This window comes from Strix aluco, chromosome 4 (genome assembly GCF_031877795.1).
Source record: "Strix aluco isolate bStrAlu1 chromosome 4, bStrAlu1.hap1, whole genome shotgun sequence".
Lineage (NCBI taxonomy): Eukaryota > Metazoa > Chordata > Aves > Strigiformes > Strigidae > Strix > Strix aluco.
Window position 1 is genome coordinate 44,212,852 of NC_133934.1, and position 16,593 is coordinate 44,229,444.

A 16,593-nucleotide genomic window follows, 5' to 3' on the forward strand; every position below is an offset into this window, starting at 1 on the left:
ATTTCTGTAGTGTTCAGAATCCTTCTAAAACTAAAAGCTCTTATTCTGAATCACAGCACACTGACTAACATCACGCATTAACCAACAAGTGAAATAGCATACTCATCTTAGCTATGAAAACATGGCCTTCCCTTCATTCAGAATTGGACCAGATGTTGCCAGATAGGTGCCTCTGGGTGCCTTTGTTCATGAAATTTAAATTCTTATTCAGTGTCTCTCTTGACAATTTTTTATTCTGAAACAGATTTGTAAGGCTTTTCTTGCTCAGAAGAAATTTCCTCACAGTTGCTGAAATTTCCTTGTTTCACACATTCTCAGCATGTTTCTGACTTCCTGCACGAATTCATGCATGGTCTGCTGGCAGCTTCATTCCGTGAATCAATTTATGGAGACTGGATATTTCCTGAAAAACAAATTGATTGTGCTTTCCACTGCCTCTGATTTAGCCTCCTGAGCTAGAGTATTTGCTAAAATTCAAACTGCTTTTACTCTCAGCTCATATCTTATGTTTGTAACCCTGACGTGTGCTGGCCATGGGAACTACAATACGATTTGTGCCTCCCCTACCTCTGCCACAGAGCACACAGGCTCATGCCTGATCTTCACAGAATGTGAAAAAACCTCTGAAGGTTTCCTGTGTTCTTAATAATTTACCCCAGTGTTCTTTCTCTACAGATTGCAAGCAACTTGCTTCTGCATTTTCATTATACAATTATTTTGAATGAACTACCTCTGAGTATAAATCTCTGATCGCCTGGACACTGAAAGCAGAAGGACACTTATTTCCATCTCCTCCGGCACTGATACTAAAAGTTGTAGGAAAACTGTATCGATTTCATCTTTAAAGAACTCCAGACAGGGATTAGAAGGTGGGGGTTTTTTTTTCTTTTTTTTTTTCTCCTTGTGAAGTTCATTATACTTTTCAGGAACCATGGTTCTTTCACTTTTTCAAGAGGAGAAAGTCTACCTCTTTTACTCACTAATTATCAATAATTTGAAATGTAAATGTGATGAGATATGATTACATAAATTCAGTTAACTCTTCCATGTTGAAGCCGACCTCAGAATAAAACATTAAAGCATGGAAATTGAAAACTAGAGCAGAGAGTTACAAATGTAAGGAAGGTGACGACTATAAGATACTGGCTAATGTTTTGTTCACAGCTTGTTGCAGTGAAGTTATTAAGAAACTGCTACATTATGAAACAACTATCTGACTGTAACTTTTATTAGCCAGGCAACCGTATCCCCATATCCCCACTAGGCCAAGGACAATGGAGCATCATAAATCTTAATAGCTGTGTCCTAGGCAAAGCACAAGCAAGAGAGAACTATCTCTTACCTTTCTGTGCAGATACCACCACTTAATAGCATATACGTCTCTGAATATTTGCTATGCAGAAGATACAGATGTTTCCAGTTCTCTTTCCAAAGACAATAACATAAAAGGCCAGAGGTTATAGAAGAGGATATTTGATGCTGTCAATCTTCTATTAGCACTTGATTCCATCAGGTGAATGACATTTTAACCTGATTTCACTCTGACTCTCTTCTGTTCCACACTCCAGTGACAAGGGTTTTTTTCTTCTCCAGAAGTAGCTGATCTGATGCAATCCAGTCTGCTGTGGTAGAACAGGTCGTTATCAGTCAAAGTGTGCTTAATGCAAGCAAAAATAAAAAGAAGGATTATTTACTTACTGGAGAAAGACCTTTTTACAATCTTAAAGGTAATAAATAGGAGTCTGAAATCCCTTTTGTACTCTTCCTTTTGTGTAGATAATTTTGCATTACTGTAGGGTCTAGGAGATTTTATTTTAGTCTCATCAGATTGTCAGTACCACAAAAACAGTTTTTAATAGACATTGATTGCCGGGAAGAGACCTGTCTGCTTAATCATGAGGCATGGATCAGCTCAGGATCCGTACGTACCACATGATGTGAATAGGAAGTCATTTACTTGACAGCTCCTTTTCCAAGGGTAAATTGCCAATAGCTGTAGTGCTCTGTAAAGGCGATAGAGAGTTTGAGAGTTTGGGAGTCTTTCACACACACACTCACTCTTCATTTTGCTTTTCCTCCAGGGCCTTTGGTCAAAATTGGTCATTCTTCCTGATAGAAAACAGGAAAAACTGGCTGTAACTTTAGTTTGCATTAGGGCTTCCAGCACACCTGGGCTGATATAATTTGTGGTCTACATTTACAAAATTTAAGGTTCAATATGTTGTATATCTGTCAACTCAGCTTAACTCTTCTTTCTTGAGAGCTATGTGATGGTGGTTTTGTTAAGACCTTTGGATCTGAGGTATAAAGAATAAGTGTTACACATAGTGTAGGTGTATATCTTTGTTAAAGTTAGAAGTGGAGATAAAAAGTTCATGTTTAATAACTTACCAGGTACTGTATCTTGTGCCTGAATGAAAAACCTAATAAAGGAGGAGACATCAACCAGTAGTCTGTGTAAGACAAAATTTGGCCAGATCTGACTTGTCTGTCCTTTGAGTCCACTCACATTTCTCAGTCTTCCCAAACACCTGAGGACCTGAGAGACCTTGGCCATCCCAAATCACCCAGCTATAGGCTCAGCAGGAGAGGGATGAATGTTCATCACTGATCTCCCAAAAGCAAAAGAGCCACATCACTGAATGCTAATTAACTTCACCTCTCCTGACCATAAAGCTGTAGTTGGCAGCCAGCTCTGCTAGTGATAATGGAAGGATCTCTGCCTGATTCTTTGCTCAGCATAAATATGATCTGAGGCCAATTATGAATTTTAGCCTTCATCTTTCAGTGCTTCTTTTTCCCAGAAGTATAATTCTTCTTTTCTCAGCTGGTGGTCTGAAAATACTTCATGAGAGAGATACTACCACATATGTTTTCTACAGCCCCGAACAGAATGGAGCTCTAATACAGGATGTAGCATGTATGCGCTACCATGACTCGAATACTACTGATACTTACCCTGCTCATTCTTCACTGGGGATGTGTCACAACAACACAGGCAATAAATATCTAACTTAACTGAGTAAGGCCAAAAATACCTAAGATATTTCTTTTTATCAGAGATAGAAGTATATTCTCAGCTCGTGTTTTCTTCCCAAATAAAATTTATAAGGAAGAGGCATATCAACTACTAAATGTTCATGTATTCATTTTGAAAGGCAAATAGTTGAAGCTGTATTGTAAACAGAGGGGTACCAAAATGCAACAGTCACATAATTCACTAAGTGGAATGTTATTGATTAGCCATAGTCAGAAAAAAACACTAAACTAAATTCATTCTTAATGTAACACTATTAAAGAAATCAGGGGAAACTGAATGCTTGCAAGCAGAATAAAATAATCTAATTCATGTTTGACACAAAAGACAATACAAACTACTGGACAGTGTTTTCCAATAGTCTATAGAGAGGATAAAAAAAATGTGAAGGGAATAAGGCTACCTGCTCTGTCAGATGACTTGTTTGTGTTGCCCTTCTATTAGGTCTTCACACGTGCAAAAATTGTTGATCATTGTAGCCTGGATAGCAATATAAAAACCTAAACAAAACACTGTATTTTAGCCCCTTGTCTAGTTCCTTAACACGAGTTTCAGTGTGTGATAGTTGATGATTGTTGCTCATGAATTTCAGTGATATTTTCCATTCTTGATTCCAAAGAGAAAGAACAGCTGGGACCAAATTACTTTGTGCCAAATAAGTTTCCTGAATTTTGGTTTTTAATTATATTTCATTTTTATTGTTACAAGCTACCCTGCCTTTTAGTCTCTTCTCATACAAGTGTGATTGCAGTAATGGAGTATATCTTGAGAAATATCATTTGTGGTTTCTTCTTCATCATGTCTGTTTCCTCTGGGAAAAGTATTGCCAGTCACTGCAATACCTGCACAAATGTCCCTCCTTCACCATCTGAACCATTAGATGATATCCAAATTCTTGGTGATAAGGTCATCAAATAATATGAGACTCCAACTTCCAGGAAAGCAACACACCCAATCCTTCTTACCTTCCAAGACTATCATTGACTTGATATGCAGCGTACCTGGTGTTCTGCATATATGTCTTAGAATAATTACAATGTTGCAGATGCTCTTATCCTCCTCTAAATTGCCCACAAACAATAAACACTGCCCACTGAGTTGCCTGTTCAGTGATATAACCCTGACTGGCCTTACTGCTTTAGCTGAAGAAAACAGATACCAAATATGTCACAGATGGACATGGACATTGCATACTAATGGGTCTGTATTCTGTCGTGTGATGTGGACACAATAATTTTGGTTCTGATGCTGAGAAAGTGGAAACAGTATCTGCTCCTTCAAAGAACATGAAAATAGCTGGATGAAAGCATTCACCCTGGAAAAGACATCTGGAGACCCTCAGTCTGATCATATGATCACATATCAAATATATTCTCAATATAAAGCCACTTTAGAGGAGCATAGACCTCAAAATGTGGACAAGACTAGTACGTTCTTGACTAACAGAACTGGCATTTCAGTTCAGTCTTAGAAGTTCCAGCTGGGATGTCGTTCTGCGGCAGTATTACATGTAGCCCAGAGGGAATACTGGTACAGACATTCAGAACACATTAGACAATCTTCTTGGCCCAGTTTGAGTTTAGGACACTCCTGTGAACACTTGCTACACAATGGAGGAAAAAAGAGTCAGAATGAGTTCACTACTGTGTTGTGGACACTCCTACTGTGTTGTATAAATCTCACTAATCCTTAATCTCTTTCTTTTAAATCTCAAAATTTAAAAGTGTCAGACCTTATATTTCACTAACATGCACAACCACTTAGTCTCAGAGCTATTACTCTACATTCACCTAGTTTTCACTCATCAGATACACCCCAGTAGCACAGTTTATATTTTTCTTTATACCCATAACATTTAGTAAGCAGCTTACAACCTTATTTTTATTGTAAACAAGGATTTCAAAGAAAGTGGTAAGTTGCACTACAATGATTCATAGATTTATATGTGTGGTTTCTGAACCTCAAGTTATTTAAACTTTTAAATTACTTCAAATAGAAAAGAATCACTGCATACTGCACTACTCTTGTCTCCAGATTAATTGAGGTAATATATGAGAAAACCTAAGCTATTTCTCTTTGAAATGACATGATTGTCAATAGTTAGTACTACCTTTGTTTCATAAGTGTCAGAAGCACCAAAGAAACTACTTAAAACATGAAGTTACTTGCTTTTATGAGTCCTATTAGTCTCTGCAAACACAGACATACTATATGATTGTCCTGGTTCTGGCCAGGATAGAGTTAACTTTCCTTGGTCTGAGAGGGAGCACAGCTAGAGGGCCAGGCCCGGATCAGTCATTGGAGTATTCCATATCATGTGATGTCATGCTCAGTAGATAGGCGGATGCAGGCTCGTTCACACTCTGTTTCAGTTTCGGTTTCCCGGTCAGGTGGGATTTCTGGTGCAGTCGGGATCGCTGCTGGGGGTGGGCTGCGTACTGGTTGCCGGTCGGTGAGACACTGCTGCATTTTACCCTTTTGGACTTACTATTGTTACTGTTGTTTTGTTACTATTACTAATTATTTTTTTTTATTCAACCTATGAATTTCTTTTTTTTTGTCCCTCCCCTATTTCACTGGGGAGGGGGGGAAAAGTAAATGACTGGCCATGTGGTGATTGGCTGCCGGCCGAGTTCAAATCACAACAGTCTTTTGGTGCCCAATGTGGGGCCTAAGGTTTGAGATAACAACAGAACAGGTAATAATGTTGATTGCTTGGCTCCTTAAGATTTTACCACCTCATTTGAAATACGCATTTCCCATGCTGTTGCTCACTGTCGTGAGAGTTGGATTAAGAATTTGGTTTTGCTGCACTATGTAATGTTAATCTATGACAGTCATCAGTCCTGAGGCTATCTACAACTGTGTTTGAGAAATTCGAGAATTTCAAATATCCTTGGAATGTTGACATTAACATGGTCATCTTACTGCTAGGAGCTAGTCTGTTCCTGCATGTGGTTCAGGTTTTGTTCAGGGGGGGTGTGGAGTAGCATGGGCAAGTACCTAGAACAGTGGGCACCTCCGGTGTACTGGAATTTCACTCCTGCACAGGTGCAGAATCCTGAAGAACTAGTTAAATATTTGGAAAAAGTATGCTGTCACCCAGGTAATTCCAGAGAGGCACAGCTCACTGCAACATGCTGGGGCATAGCCCACGCTTACCGAGTGCTATTAAGCACTGTTCAGCACCCTCAAGAGGAAGAGAAGGGCTCTGCACCTGGTAACGAAGTAACAGAAACTGCAGCCACTACAAGCCCGAGGACAGGCGCTGCAGCTGAACCAGAGAAACAACGCATGATGGTGTTATTTGCTCCCATACAGAAGAAGAAACACAACAAGAAAATCCCCTCTCAGTGTACAGGGTAACGATGAACCAGGCCCATCACAAGAACAGGAGGAGGAGGCAGAGCCAGTGACACTCACCTGATCCTTATCCCCAAGTGAGTTGCAAGACGTGAGAAAAGATTTCAGCTGCCATCCAGGGGAGCAACTCGTTACCTGGCTGGTCAGATGCTGGGATAGTGGGGCCAGTAGCGTTGAATTAGAGGGTAGGGAGGTGAGGCAGCTGGGATCTAGGGAAGGGGACATCGACAAAGCCATTGGAAAGAAGACACAAAATCTCGGTCTCTGGAGGTGACTCCTGTCATGTGTGAGGGAGAGGTATCCCTTCAAGGAAGATTTTGTATGTCATCCAAGTGGACCCCTATGGAGAGAGGCATTCAATACTTGAGGGAACTAGCCAAGCAGGAGATTGTTTACTATGACCCAGATAATGCACGGCTACCCACAGATCCAGATGAAGTCCAATGCACCCAGCCCATGTAGAGGAAGTTTGTACGGAGCACACCTTCATCATATGCCAGTGCATTAGCAGTAATGGATTGGAGAGACGAAGAGGGACCAACAGTGGATGAACGGGCTCGCTGACTACGACAATACGAAGAAAGTCTCTCTTCCCCCCTTGAAGCAGCTGTGGAGAAATTATCTCAAGAACTCCAGCAATTTAAAGAGGACATGTCCTACTCCCCACCTGCATGGACTAGAATCTCAGCTATTAGGAGCAGTCGTTTCTCTACTTTTCTATATCATGTGACATCATGCTCAGTATATAGGCAGACGCGTGCTCACTTACGCCCCATTTCAGTTTCCCAGTTGGTGCGGTGGGGTTTCTGGTGCGGTCGCGATCACTGCTGGGGGCAGGCTGTGTACCAGTTGCTGGTCGATAAGCCACTGCTGCATTTTACCCGTTTCGACTTACTATTGTTACTGTTGTTTTGTTACTATTACTAATTTTATTTTTTATTCAACCTACAAATTTATTTTTTTTTGTCCCTCCCCTATTTCACTGGGGAGAGCGGGGCAGGAAGTAAATGACTGGCCACGTGGTGATTCACTAATGGCCAAGTTCAAACCATGACAATGATCTGAGAATCTGATCAAAGACTGGTGAGGCAAATGGGATGTTTTCTGTTCAGCAGAGATAAGAGAACTCAAGTTTCCAATTAATCTTTCAATTACCTGTCATTTTTTGAGTAATATAATGCTATCTAACATTATACCTATTTTGAAAGTGCTAAGGGAGCTCCTGAAATACATATGTCACCCATTACTGATTGCAAGCTCCATTTACTGTTAAATCAACTAATATTTGTGTTAGTTATCTTGTTCCTTTCCTGTACAAATGCTGACAATTTTCATAAGTAAGGAAAAGATTTAGGTATATCAACTCATACCAGTGTAAATGGGACAATATAACAGCTTTCCTCAAATGAGATGGACTCCGTGTTCTTCTGATGTTAACTTACTTGTCCCACATTAAAAGACCAAAAGACCTAATTGTTAGTGACTTTGTGAGAATGACAGAAGAAGAAATTGTCTTGAAAAAGGGCATGTTCTCCTTAGTACACCTTCATTCTTTTTTTAAAATAGATTAATGTTATCACTGAATTGGTGAAATAAATTTTTCTAGTTTGCCATAACTTAAAGGCCACTCATAAAATTAGTTCAGGAACACAGAGGAAAGGTATCCAAAGTCAAAGGAAGCCATGAGATTTTACGTTGTAACTAAAGCTGAGAGCTTTAAGGAAAAATTTCTCTAGAAAATGGCTAGCCAGTTTGCAGCAGTACTATAGCGGGAAGAGGTGTATGTTGGATGATAGTAGGAAATATTTAAAACTTCTTACTGTTGCAGAGACTGCTGCCTGCCATTAGTCCCTATCTGCAGTTTGCAAAACAGAGGATATTTCAAGAAGATGGAGCGAATGTTAGAAGATATATGCCTTCATCATGGCATCTGCAGGAAGAATTCAACGCATTGTATTTTTAGTCCTGAAGAAGAGATGCCTGCAGGGGCATAGAGGAGATTGAATATCAATTGAGAAAAGTTACTTTATTAGCAGTTCTTCAGTATAAGAGAAAAATAAAATTAATGAATTAAGAGAAGGCACTGTCAGTCCCTTAAGGGGTACAGATGCTTGTGTGAATGAGTCATATCACTTAGGGGAGCAGAAGTCTGGATGTACATTCATTCTCTTTATCTTTGCAAAAAGAAGGGATAAAATACAAAAGGGAGATTATTCTGCAGAGGTAAAAAGAATACCAGAACCCACAGGACTGCGTATATTTTTTCAGAAAGGACAGTTCAGAGGAAAAAATGCTACCATATAGTTGTTCTTTTTCTTTTATTATGCTACTTTATGGAAATGTAAGTGAGCAGCATAGCCTGCAAATTTAGAATCATAAATAGTGTGAAGATTTAGAGTTGGAGATAACCTTGTTATCTTGCTCTGCCTTCCTGTGCTCATTTCAAATCTCATTAAAATGTGTCATGACTAAGGAAGAAAAAAGTCCTGTTTATACCTAGTTCTGTTTTCACTTTTATGCTTCTCCTTCATTTGCCTGCTCTCTTGTTGTTCTTGTACTTACTGTGGTTCTGTATCTTTAGCCCATTAGAGGTCTGATGGGAGGGAAAGCAGGCAAACTGCACTGCTGGAGAGCTACAGCTTCCAGGCCACTTGGTGTCCGAGGCTTCAGGGCATCCCCTGCCATATAGCAGACTGACACATGGTGCCTCTGCTTTTGACCTAGGTTTGCCTTTTGCTTTGACTCACACACAGGCTGTTCTGTAAAAAGCAGGGGTTTGACCCATGCTCACGCCTGTTATATAATGATAGTTCACATCCACCACAGGGGCTGTGTGGACCCAGCCCAGGCAGAAGCGGGAGGACTGCGGCCCAGGCAGAAGCTGAGGGGCTGTGGCTCAGGGTGTGTCTGAATTACACTTTTTGGAGATGACAGTGCAAAAAATGACAGTCATGGATGCAGCATTAGAGCAAGCTGTGAACACTGCTGCAGGAGGGCTAGATTGTGTTCGCAACTGACTAAATTTTTTCTGTGCCTTGAGACAAAGGGGAGAGGGGAAAAAAGAATGCTGCCTTCAATTTTTATATTAATGGGAAGGTGTTTTATGTTTCAAATCTCCTTCAGGAAATTCCAAGGGAGTGATACTACATTTTGCACTAGCTGATTTGGGTTTTACACTTGAAGCCCTACGAGTGCTAAATTGCCTGCATGTTTAATCCATGCAGTACTGTGGTCATTACAAAGAATATAAAGAAGAAGAGATATTCTCATGTACAAACATATACTGATCTTTAGTTCACAGAATGATTTGAAACCTGTGATCTTTCTAAGAATGTACTTTCAGAGGTAAAAGTAGCTGTTCTTTCCATAGCAGGATACTACAAATCAAACACAGATTTTATTTTTTCCTCTTTAGTATTTCCCTGAGACTTATTGCAATGACCTGTTTCATGCCCTTTGACTTTAGTAGCAGGACACTGATGCCTGCAGATTGCTTGCCTGGTTGGCTAGATCATTCTGTTCTATTGCTGACCTTGTCCTTATATTCAGTATATTCTCAAAGTGCTGGTACCTATTCTATTTTTAGTATATGAAGCCTATGATGTATGGGCAAGGCCATCTAATTCCACAATCTCTCTCCACTTTGGTGACATTTTGTTCTGATCTGCAAGAATTTGACTGATTTTGGAGAAAACTTACTCCTGCTACTGCCTGCAGGCACGCTATTAGAACCTGTTGCTTCAAAAATGAGGAGACATCCAAGTAAGGTGAGCAAACCCCACTTAAAGTCTCTCTTCCCCAAACCCAGGGACAAACTCAGCAGCGAACAGGGGGGGTCAGGGGGGGAAACAAACTTCTTTGCAGTAGGGAAGAGACAGGGAAAGAACAGATGACCTCTAACTGCCCAGTCTTCTCTGCTCTTTACAAGTCAAAAACCATGCCCGAAAGTGTCACTTGTTTCCTTCCATGGTCTCAACATCACCAGTCAAAACACCCCTATGGCATTCTGTTCATTGCCAGGTGTCCCTGTCCCTTTCACTTTCAGCTGCCTCTGGAGATGTTTAATGTGGCGCTGCAAATGACTGGTAAAAAATTCAACAGCATTATTTACTATGGTACTTTGATGTTTTATTGAATGAAACCATCTGCTCGGGAATGTTTCCCAATGTTGTGGGCTAGATCTAGAATTTACAGCTGCAATATAGCTTGTCTGAGGGAGTTTCACAGCAGAAATGCCACCCAGTGTATCACAAATATGTGAGACTGGGTAAGAGGAATATTGAGAAAGCTCCTATTTCTTACTCTCCCATAAACAGTCAACTGACTTCTTGATTGTAAAGATTCAAAATAGTTGCAATTTTTTTTTCTCTCCAGTCTGACAGCTATGCTCTATGTGCTCTGTAAACTTGTGATTGAAGGTATTTCCTAATGACTTCAATGGCTCACAGGACATCAAGTGTATACTTGTGGCTGATGGCAAAATGCACTGTAGGCTGATCTGCGGGTATCCTGCGAAGATACTGCTAGCAGACAGAAGATGTAGCAAGGTGGTATTTCACTCACTTTTTCTTTTGTACTGAAAGAAACGGGAGTTTTATAATGAGAAGAATAAATTTTGCCCTCTTCAGCTTCTGAATTACATGTTGCTTTGAGGTGAAACAGGAGGCAGCTGCTGATAGAAGTCAGCTTTTGGAGTTATTCTGGGGGTTTTGGAATTTTAGGGATGTATTTTAGAATATCTCAGATATGAACATAATTAGCTAAATGACGTAAATAATCAAAATTTTCCTTGATCTGTGGTTGTAACCTGGGCCTTCCTCATCAAAGTGTTTTAAATACTTCATTGGCATTTGCTTGGACTTCCAAGAGTAAGGAGAAACTTTGAGTCGGAGAGCTGAAAGCAGCTTTATTTATCCTTTTACTCTATCTCCAAACAAGACCTTTTGGGAGTAGTCTGAAGATGTGGGGTTTTTTTTTCTGAATTTGTTTAGGAACAGAAGTACTCAAAAATTCAGCCTCAGTCCACATGCAGCACTGCAGCTAAGGTTTTCCCAGCTACAGAACAAGGTTATGGAGAAGACTCACCACCTACAAAGAGGAAGCCAGAGGTTGTAGCAGCATTAAAAGTTAGGTTTGACTCTCACTCAAAGCAGGAATAATTTGGAAGTCACAGTGGGTGGTTCAGGGCTCCTCTTCTACAGCTTTGAAAATTTCCAAGAATGATGCTCTGCAGTCACAGTGTCTGTGGCACCCAGAGAACCAGCAGTTTCCATCCCAGCTCCCCCAACCACCTGTAATGTAGCACCAAGGTGGCTTTTGGGGTTATAGATCCCAGAACCCGTGGCATTTTAAGATGTATCTATTTACCGAATTGCTGAATCCCCCCCCCTCCTTTTTTTTTTTGTTTTTCCTGGGTGGACCCAGCAGCTCACTCTTCCATAACTCTGAAGTTCATGATGGGAATTTAACAGCAGTTACCTTTAGAGGTTCTTGCACTTTCTTATCCCACCTACATGTCCCTCCTTTCATCCCACCGCCTTACATCCACAAGCCACTCCATCAGTAGTGTCAATGCAACAGTCTGAGGCACTGCACTGTGATTTGGGTCCAGTAAAATAGCACTGAAAAAATTCCTTAGGTCAGGTTAATTCACACTTGTGGTGTCATATGAGTGCCAAATGACTTGTGGAAAATGAAAAATGAGATGGAGGGGGGAACAAAATACATTTTATTGTAGATTTAGGTTGTTCACAATATTTTAATAAATTAAATTAATATAAATTTAGTTTTAGGTTTTTTTTTTTTAATGACTTGATTCCAAAGAGGTCTGGACTTTTTGTCAGCTTTGTTTTAGAATATGTTTTAAGTAGCATGTCCTATTTTTAAGTCTCTTCTAAATTAATTTTTAAGTTGGTGGTTTTGTTATATTTTATTTTTGCCTTGATTTTGCCTTTCTAGCTTGGGAATGTGAACAAGAACAAGATCATACACTCAAACCTAGCTGCCTCCTCAGGCTGAGATTTCTCATAATGTTAATATGGTTCAGAAGTGGAGCTCTCAGGAGAATGTGTGTTAAATGCTTTAGCAAACCTGAACTTCTGTCCATGATTATCTGCTGCCAGTTTCAACTTCAGCTTTGTTCTAACTTGTTGGTTTTAAAGAAAAGCTTCCTACATGATAGTGATGGCAATATTTTACGACATGTGACATTAATGCAAAATATCTACAAGGCAATAGGAGATGCACTATAGAGTATACATACTTTAACAAGATCACTATGCAAAGGTCATGTTCAAAAGCAGTTTATGAACCAACAGAACAAATACTGTTTCTTCAATCATTTTAAGATATATTAAACTAACTGGTTGGTAAAAATAGAATAGTAGGCGTGATATTTTTCAGGCAAATGTGAAGCTGAAAGCATTCCTTTAATATATGCTAAACATAATCCAGAAGCAATTCAAAACTAAATGAGGATATTTGCTTTAATAGAGAAAACACTGAAAAAAGAGTTTGATTGTATGTGTATATACACAGAAGCAGCACGTCAGTCGAAATATATCTATATAGATGTGAATTTGAGAGTCCATTACTAACAGACATAGGAGCACTTAAGTCTTTAATCAAAACAACTAGATATAATTATCTCACTCTCTGCAATATAAGACTTGGTCTACAGTGTCTAACACATTTGAATCTTTGTATTTGAACACTCTTTGTGTTTGTATTTTTAAATGGAGATACTACAAACCTTTTCCTACATTTTAATAGATTTTAGGGAAATTATATTTGTTTATCTTGGAACACAAACAACTTCTTAATAAATAACAAAATCCAGTTATTAATAAAACCAATATAAAATATTCATAAAATAGTTTTGTAAACGAGAACTATGTCTGTTATATATAGAGATTTATTTTGTGAAACTATAGTAAAAAATTTCAGCTTGGCTCAACTATGAATATATTTATAAATTTTGCCTACATAGCTATTACTCTTTTTTCTTCTTTAATGCATTAATGATGATTGCTTACTTATTTAAAAATATTATCACCTAGAATTTGCTTTAAAGAGCAATAATATGAGATCTGCTAAATAGGAAATAGCATAAAACTTTATGTGTATATGTGTACTTATTTTATACATTAAGGATTCTGTAACATTTGTGAAATATCCATTTACTGCCTGCCCACCTACCTAAAATTGCTTTTAGTATTCAATTGTTGGTCATAAGCTATTAGGATCTGAAGAAAAGATACTCTAAAAAAATCCAGAATGACCAGAAGTGAACCTGTATATTAACTTTCTCCCTGCAGTAAGATTAATATCCTGGCAGCTGAGTTGAATTGTTAAACCACTATGAAACACAGGGAAATTGTGAAAACTTTTTTCAATATTGTAAAAAACATTAAAAGTTAAAAAAATTTGAATTAGCATTCTAATTTCACTACTCAAGAATCTCGGGGGGAAAAAGATGAAGATACTACCAAGCAAACCTCTTGTTACCTTTTTTTTTTTTCAATTTTTTGGAGACTATTTTGTGGGGCAGAAACATGGTATCGTTACTAATAAACTTAAAGCCAAGTAGTAAACTCTGAAAACATCCCATCTTTTCTATAGGCAAGGTCTTTAGGTAGCCCCTTATACTAGGAATATCCTTTAAACTTATGAATGGGACAACTTGGTTGACTTCAGGTTGTTTCTTTCTCACGAATCAGTGCAGTTTATGTGTTTTCCCCCAAAGTCCAATGGTTAGATTTCTTGTCTAGGATAGATTAGGCTATATTTGAATATCTCATATGTCCGGTGAGTTAGATCTGTAGCCATAATTTTCCAATAGTTTACTTAAATCACAATACTTTGGTGTGATTACAGAGACATAGGGCAAAGTCTTGATTCCCCAAAACTGCTCTGATTCACATATGAATAATTAAAGATTCATGGAACCAGTGAGAGGTTGACTTTTTAATCTATGAATCAGGGAATGCACCTGAGGGTCAGAGACCCTCATTTCTGTTCCCAAGTTAATACTGTAAATATGTGTAAATGTTAATGATTTTATGAAGGAGAAACTTGAATCCAGCTTTTTCTTTTCAGGTTAATTAGAGCTTTTTACCCTTGGTGGGTATTTAATTATTCCTTGAAAAGCAAAACATGATCAGAAAAGATGAAGAGAGGATATCTGTATGTTCTCTAACTCAACGACTAAGGTATTCTGTAGGATATGACATATATAAGTATTTGAGACGATTAGAGAAAAAAACATAGTTATCTCATTTCCCAACCACTTTTTGTCAGGGGCTTGGTCTTTCAAGTGTACTGACAGAACTGCAACATTGACCTGTATCAAATTTTAGCCTCACTGGCTAAACTTCTTAGCTTTCATGTTCCCTGATTATGATTTTTGTAAGGAAAGTAAAAAGTGGTCTTTTTGTTCCAACTCCAAATGATTTCATCAATGCTGTTAGAACTTAAAAGATGGCAGCTGAATCTAAAGAGGATGGCTACAAAATTTTGGAGCTGAAGCAAGCTTTGTATTAATGAAAGGATATCTCCAATGAGCAGCATTTATGCTTTGTTACAAAAATACTTATTCTTAGTTCAGCAAAGAACACATGGTGTTCATGCCAAAGACAACTCCTGACTACTCCTACCAGGTGCAGGGACAGATGGACCGTGGGAAGGCAGAATGACATGACTCCTATTATAATTTTTTTTTTTATGTTGAATTGTCGGCTGTCCCATGCAGCAAAATATTTGAAGCCACGCTGTGCTGTAGAGAAGACCAATATTTTCAAAACTGACTTATAGACAATACTTAACATACAGAACAAGAAACTAACATTTAGATAGCTGTACCAGGGCTGGATGTGGCTATGTAAATGGGAAGGCTCAGCTCCCCATCATCTTTCTGACAGCCATGACTGTTTCTTAGGACTATGTTAACCTATCAGTCTGAGCTGTGTAATACAAGCATCTAAAATAATATTTCATTTTTATACATTAAAAAAAAATATGGGCATGGGAGAATCTTATGACGAAAGTTACACATAATTTCTTATATCTCCCCCAAACTAGTGTAAAAATATATCTCCCTCAACTTATAAGATAGCTGACTCCCAAATCTTTCTACCAAGTTACTTTTCAGAGGATGCCGCTTTTTCTAATTAATTATTTTTTCACAGAAACTCATTGTTCCCATGCTTTTACTGTTTATAGCTTACTTATATCAGAAAATTAAAATCATGATATGGAGATTAGAGAATGTGTTCCATGAACATGAGAAACACATCTCACCGCATTATAACACCCCTGCATAAATAATTTAACTCCCTTGACTAGATTGCCATCACAGCGGTATCGAGCTTCACTGTTAACCTGCACCCAAGCAACTACTTTAAATCTAGTTCAGATATGGCTGCATGGTACTGAAGGGTAAATACAAACTTGCCATGCACTGAGTTCTCTGCTGGTGTCTCAGCAGTCAGAGACATGATCACAGCCAAGGTAGCTGCAGTGTTATGGAAAACAGCATTGTTAGAAGATCCTAACAACTGTCCTTTCTCAGGAAATCAGTGTGAAGACTGGGTTGGAAAGAGCAGGATGGTATGGCTGCAGCTTGTCTCAATTCAGAATGTGCTTTGTAATGCCAGATCTATCTAAGTATACATTTATATGTAAATCTAAAATTATTAAGAGCAATCTTAGCAATTTAAAGTGTTCATCTAGCTCTTCATGTCAGTAGTGCTCTACATGGTTTTTCCCTTTATTGATTATTTGGCTTTGTGATGCAAAAGCATTTCACACTAAAATGCCATTACAAATAGTTATCAGTGTAGAGGAAAGCATTCTGATAATCTGAGGAAATGTGACTTTCTTCCCACAGTCCATTCAGAAAACACTGCTGTGGTTGTCTAATGTGGTTAAGATCCAAATAGAACTGCCAGTGCTGAACACAGCTTATGGGACTAATAAACGAGGTAGTGTAATCACTAATAATGAGGTAATGTAATCATATGATGTCTTAAGAAATCTGCATGCTTGGAATGTGAAACAATGTAGATTTGAACACGCTAGGCAAGTGGAATGGTATTCTGGATAATTCTTCATATATACATGGGTTAACATTTGTTGTAAATTATGTCTACTTATATCTGTTTATATTTTGTTGATAGATCATATTCTTGACAAAG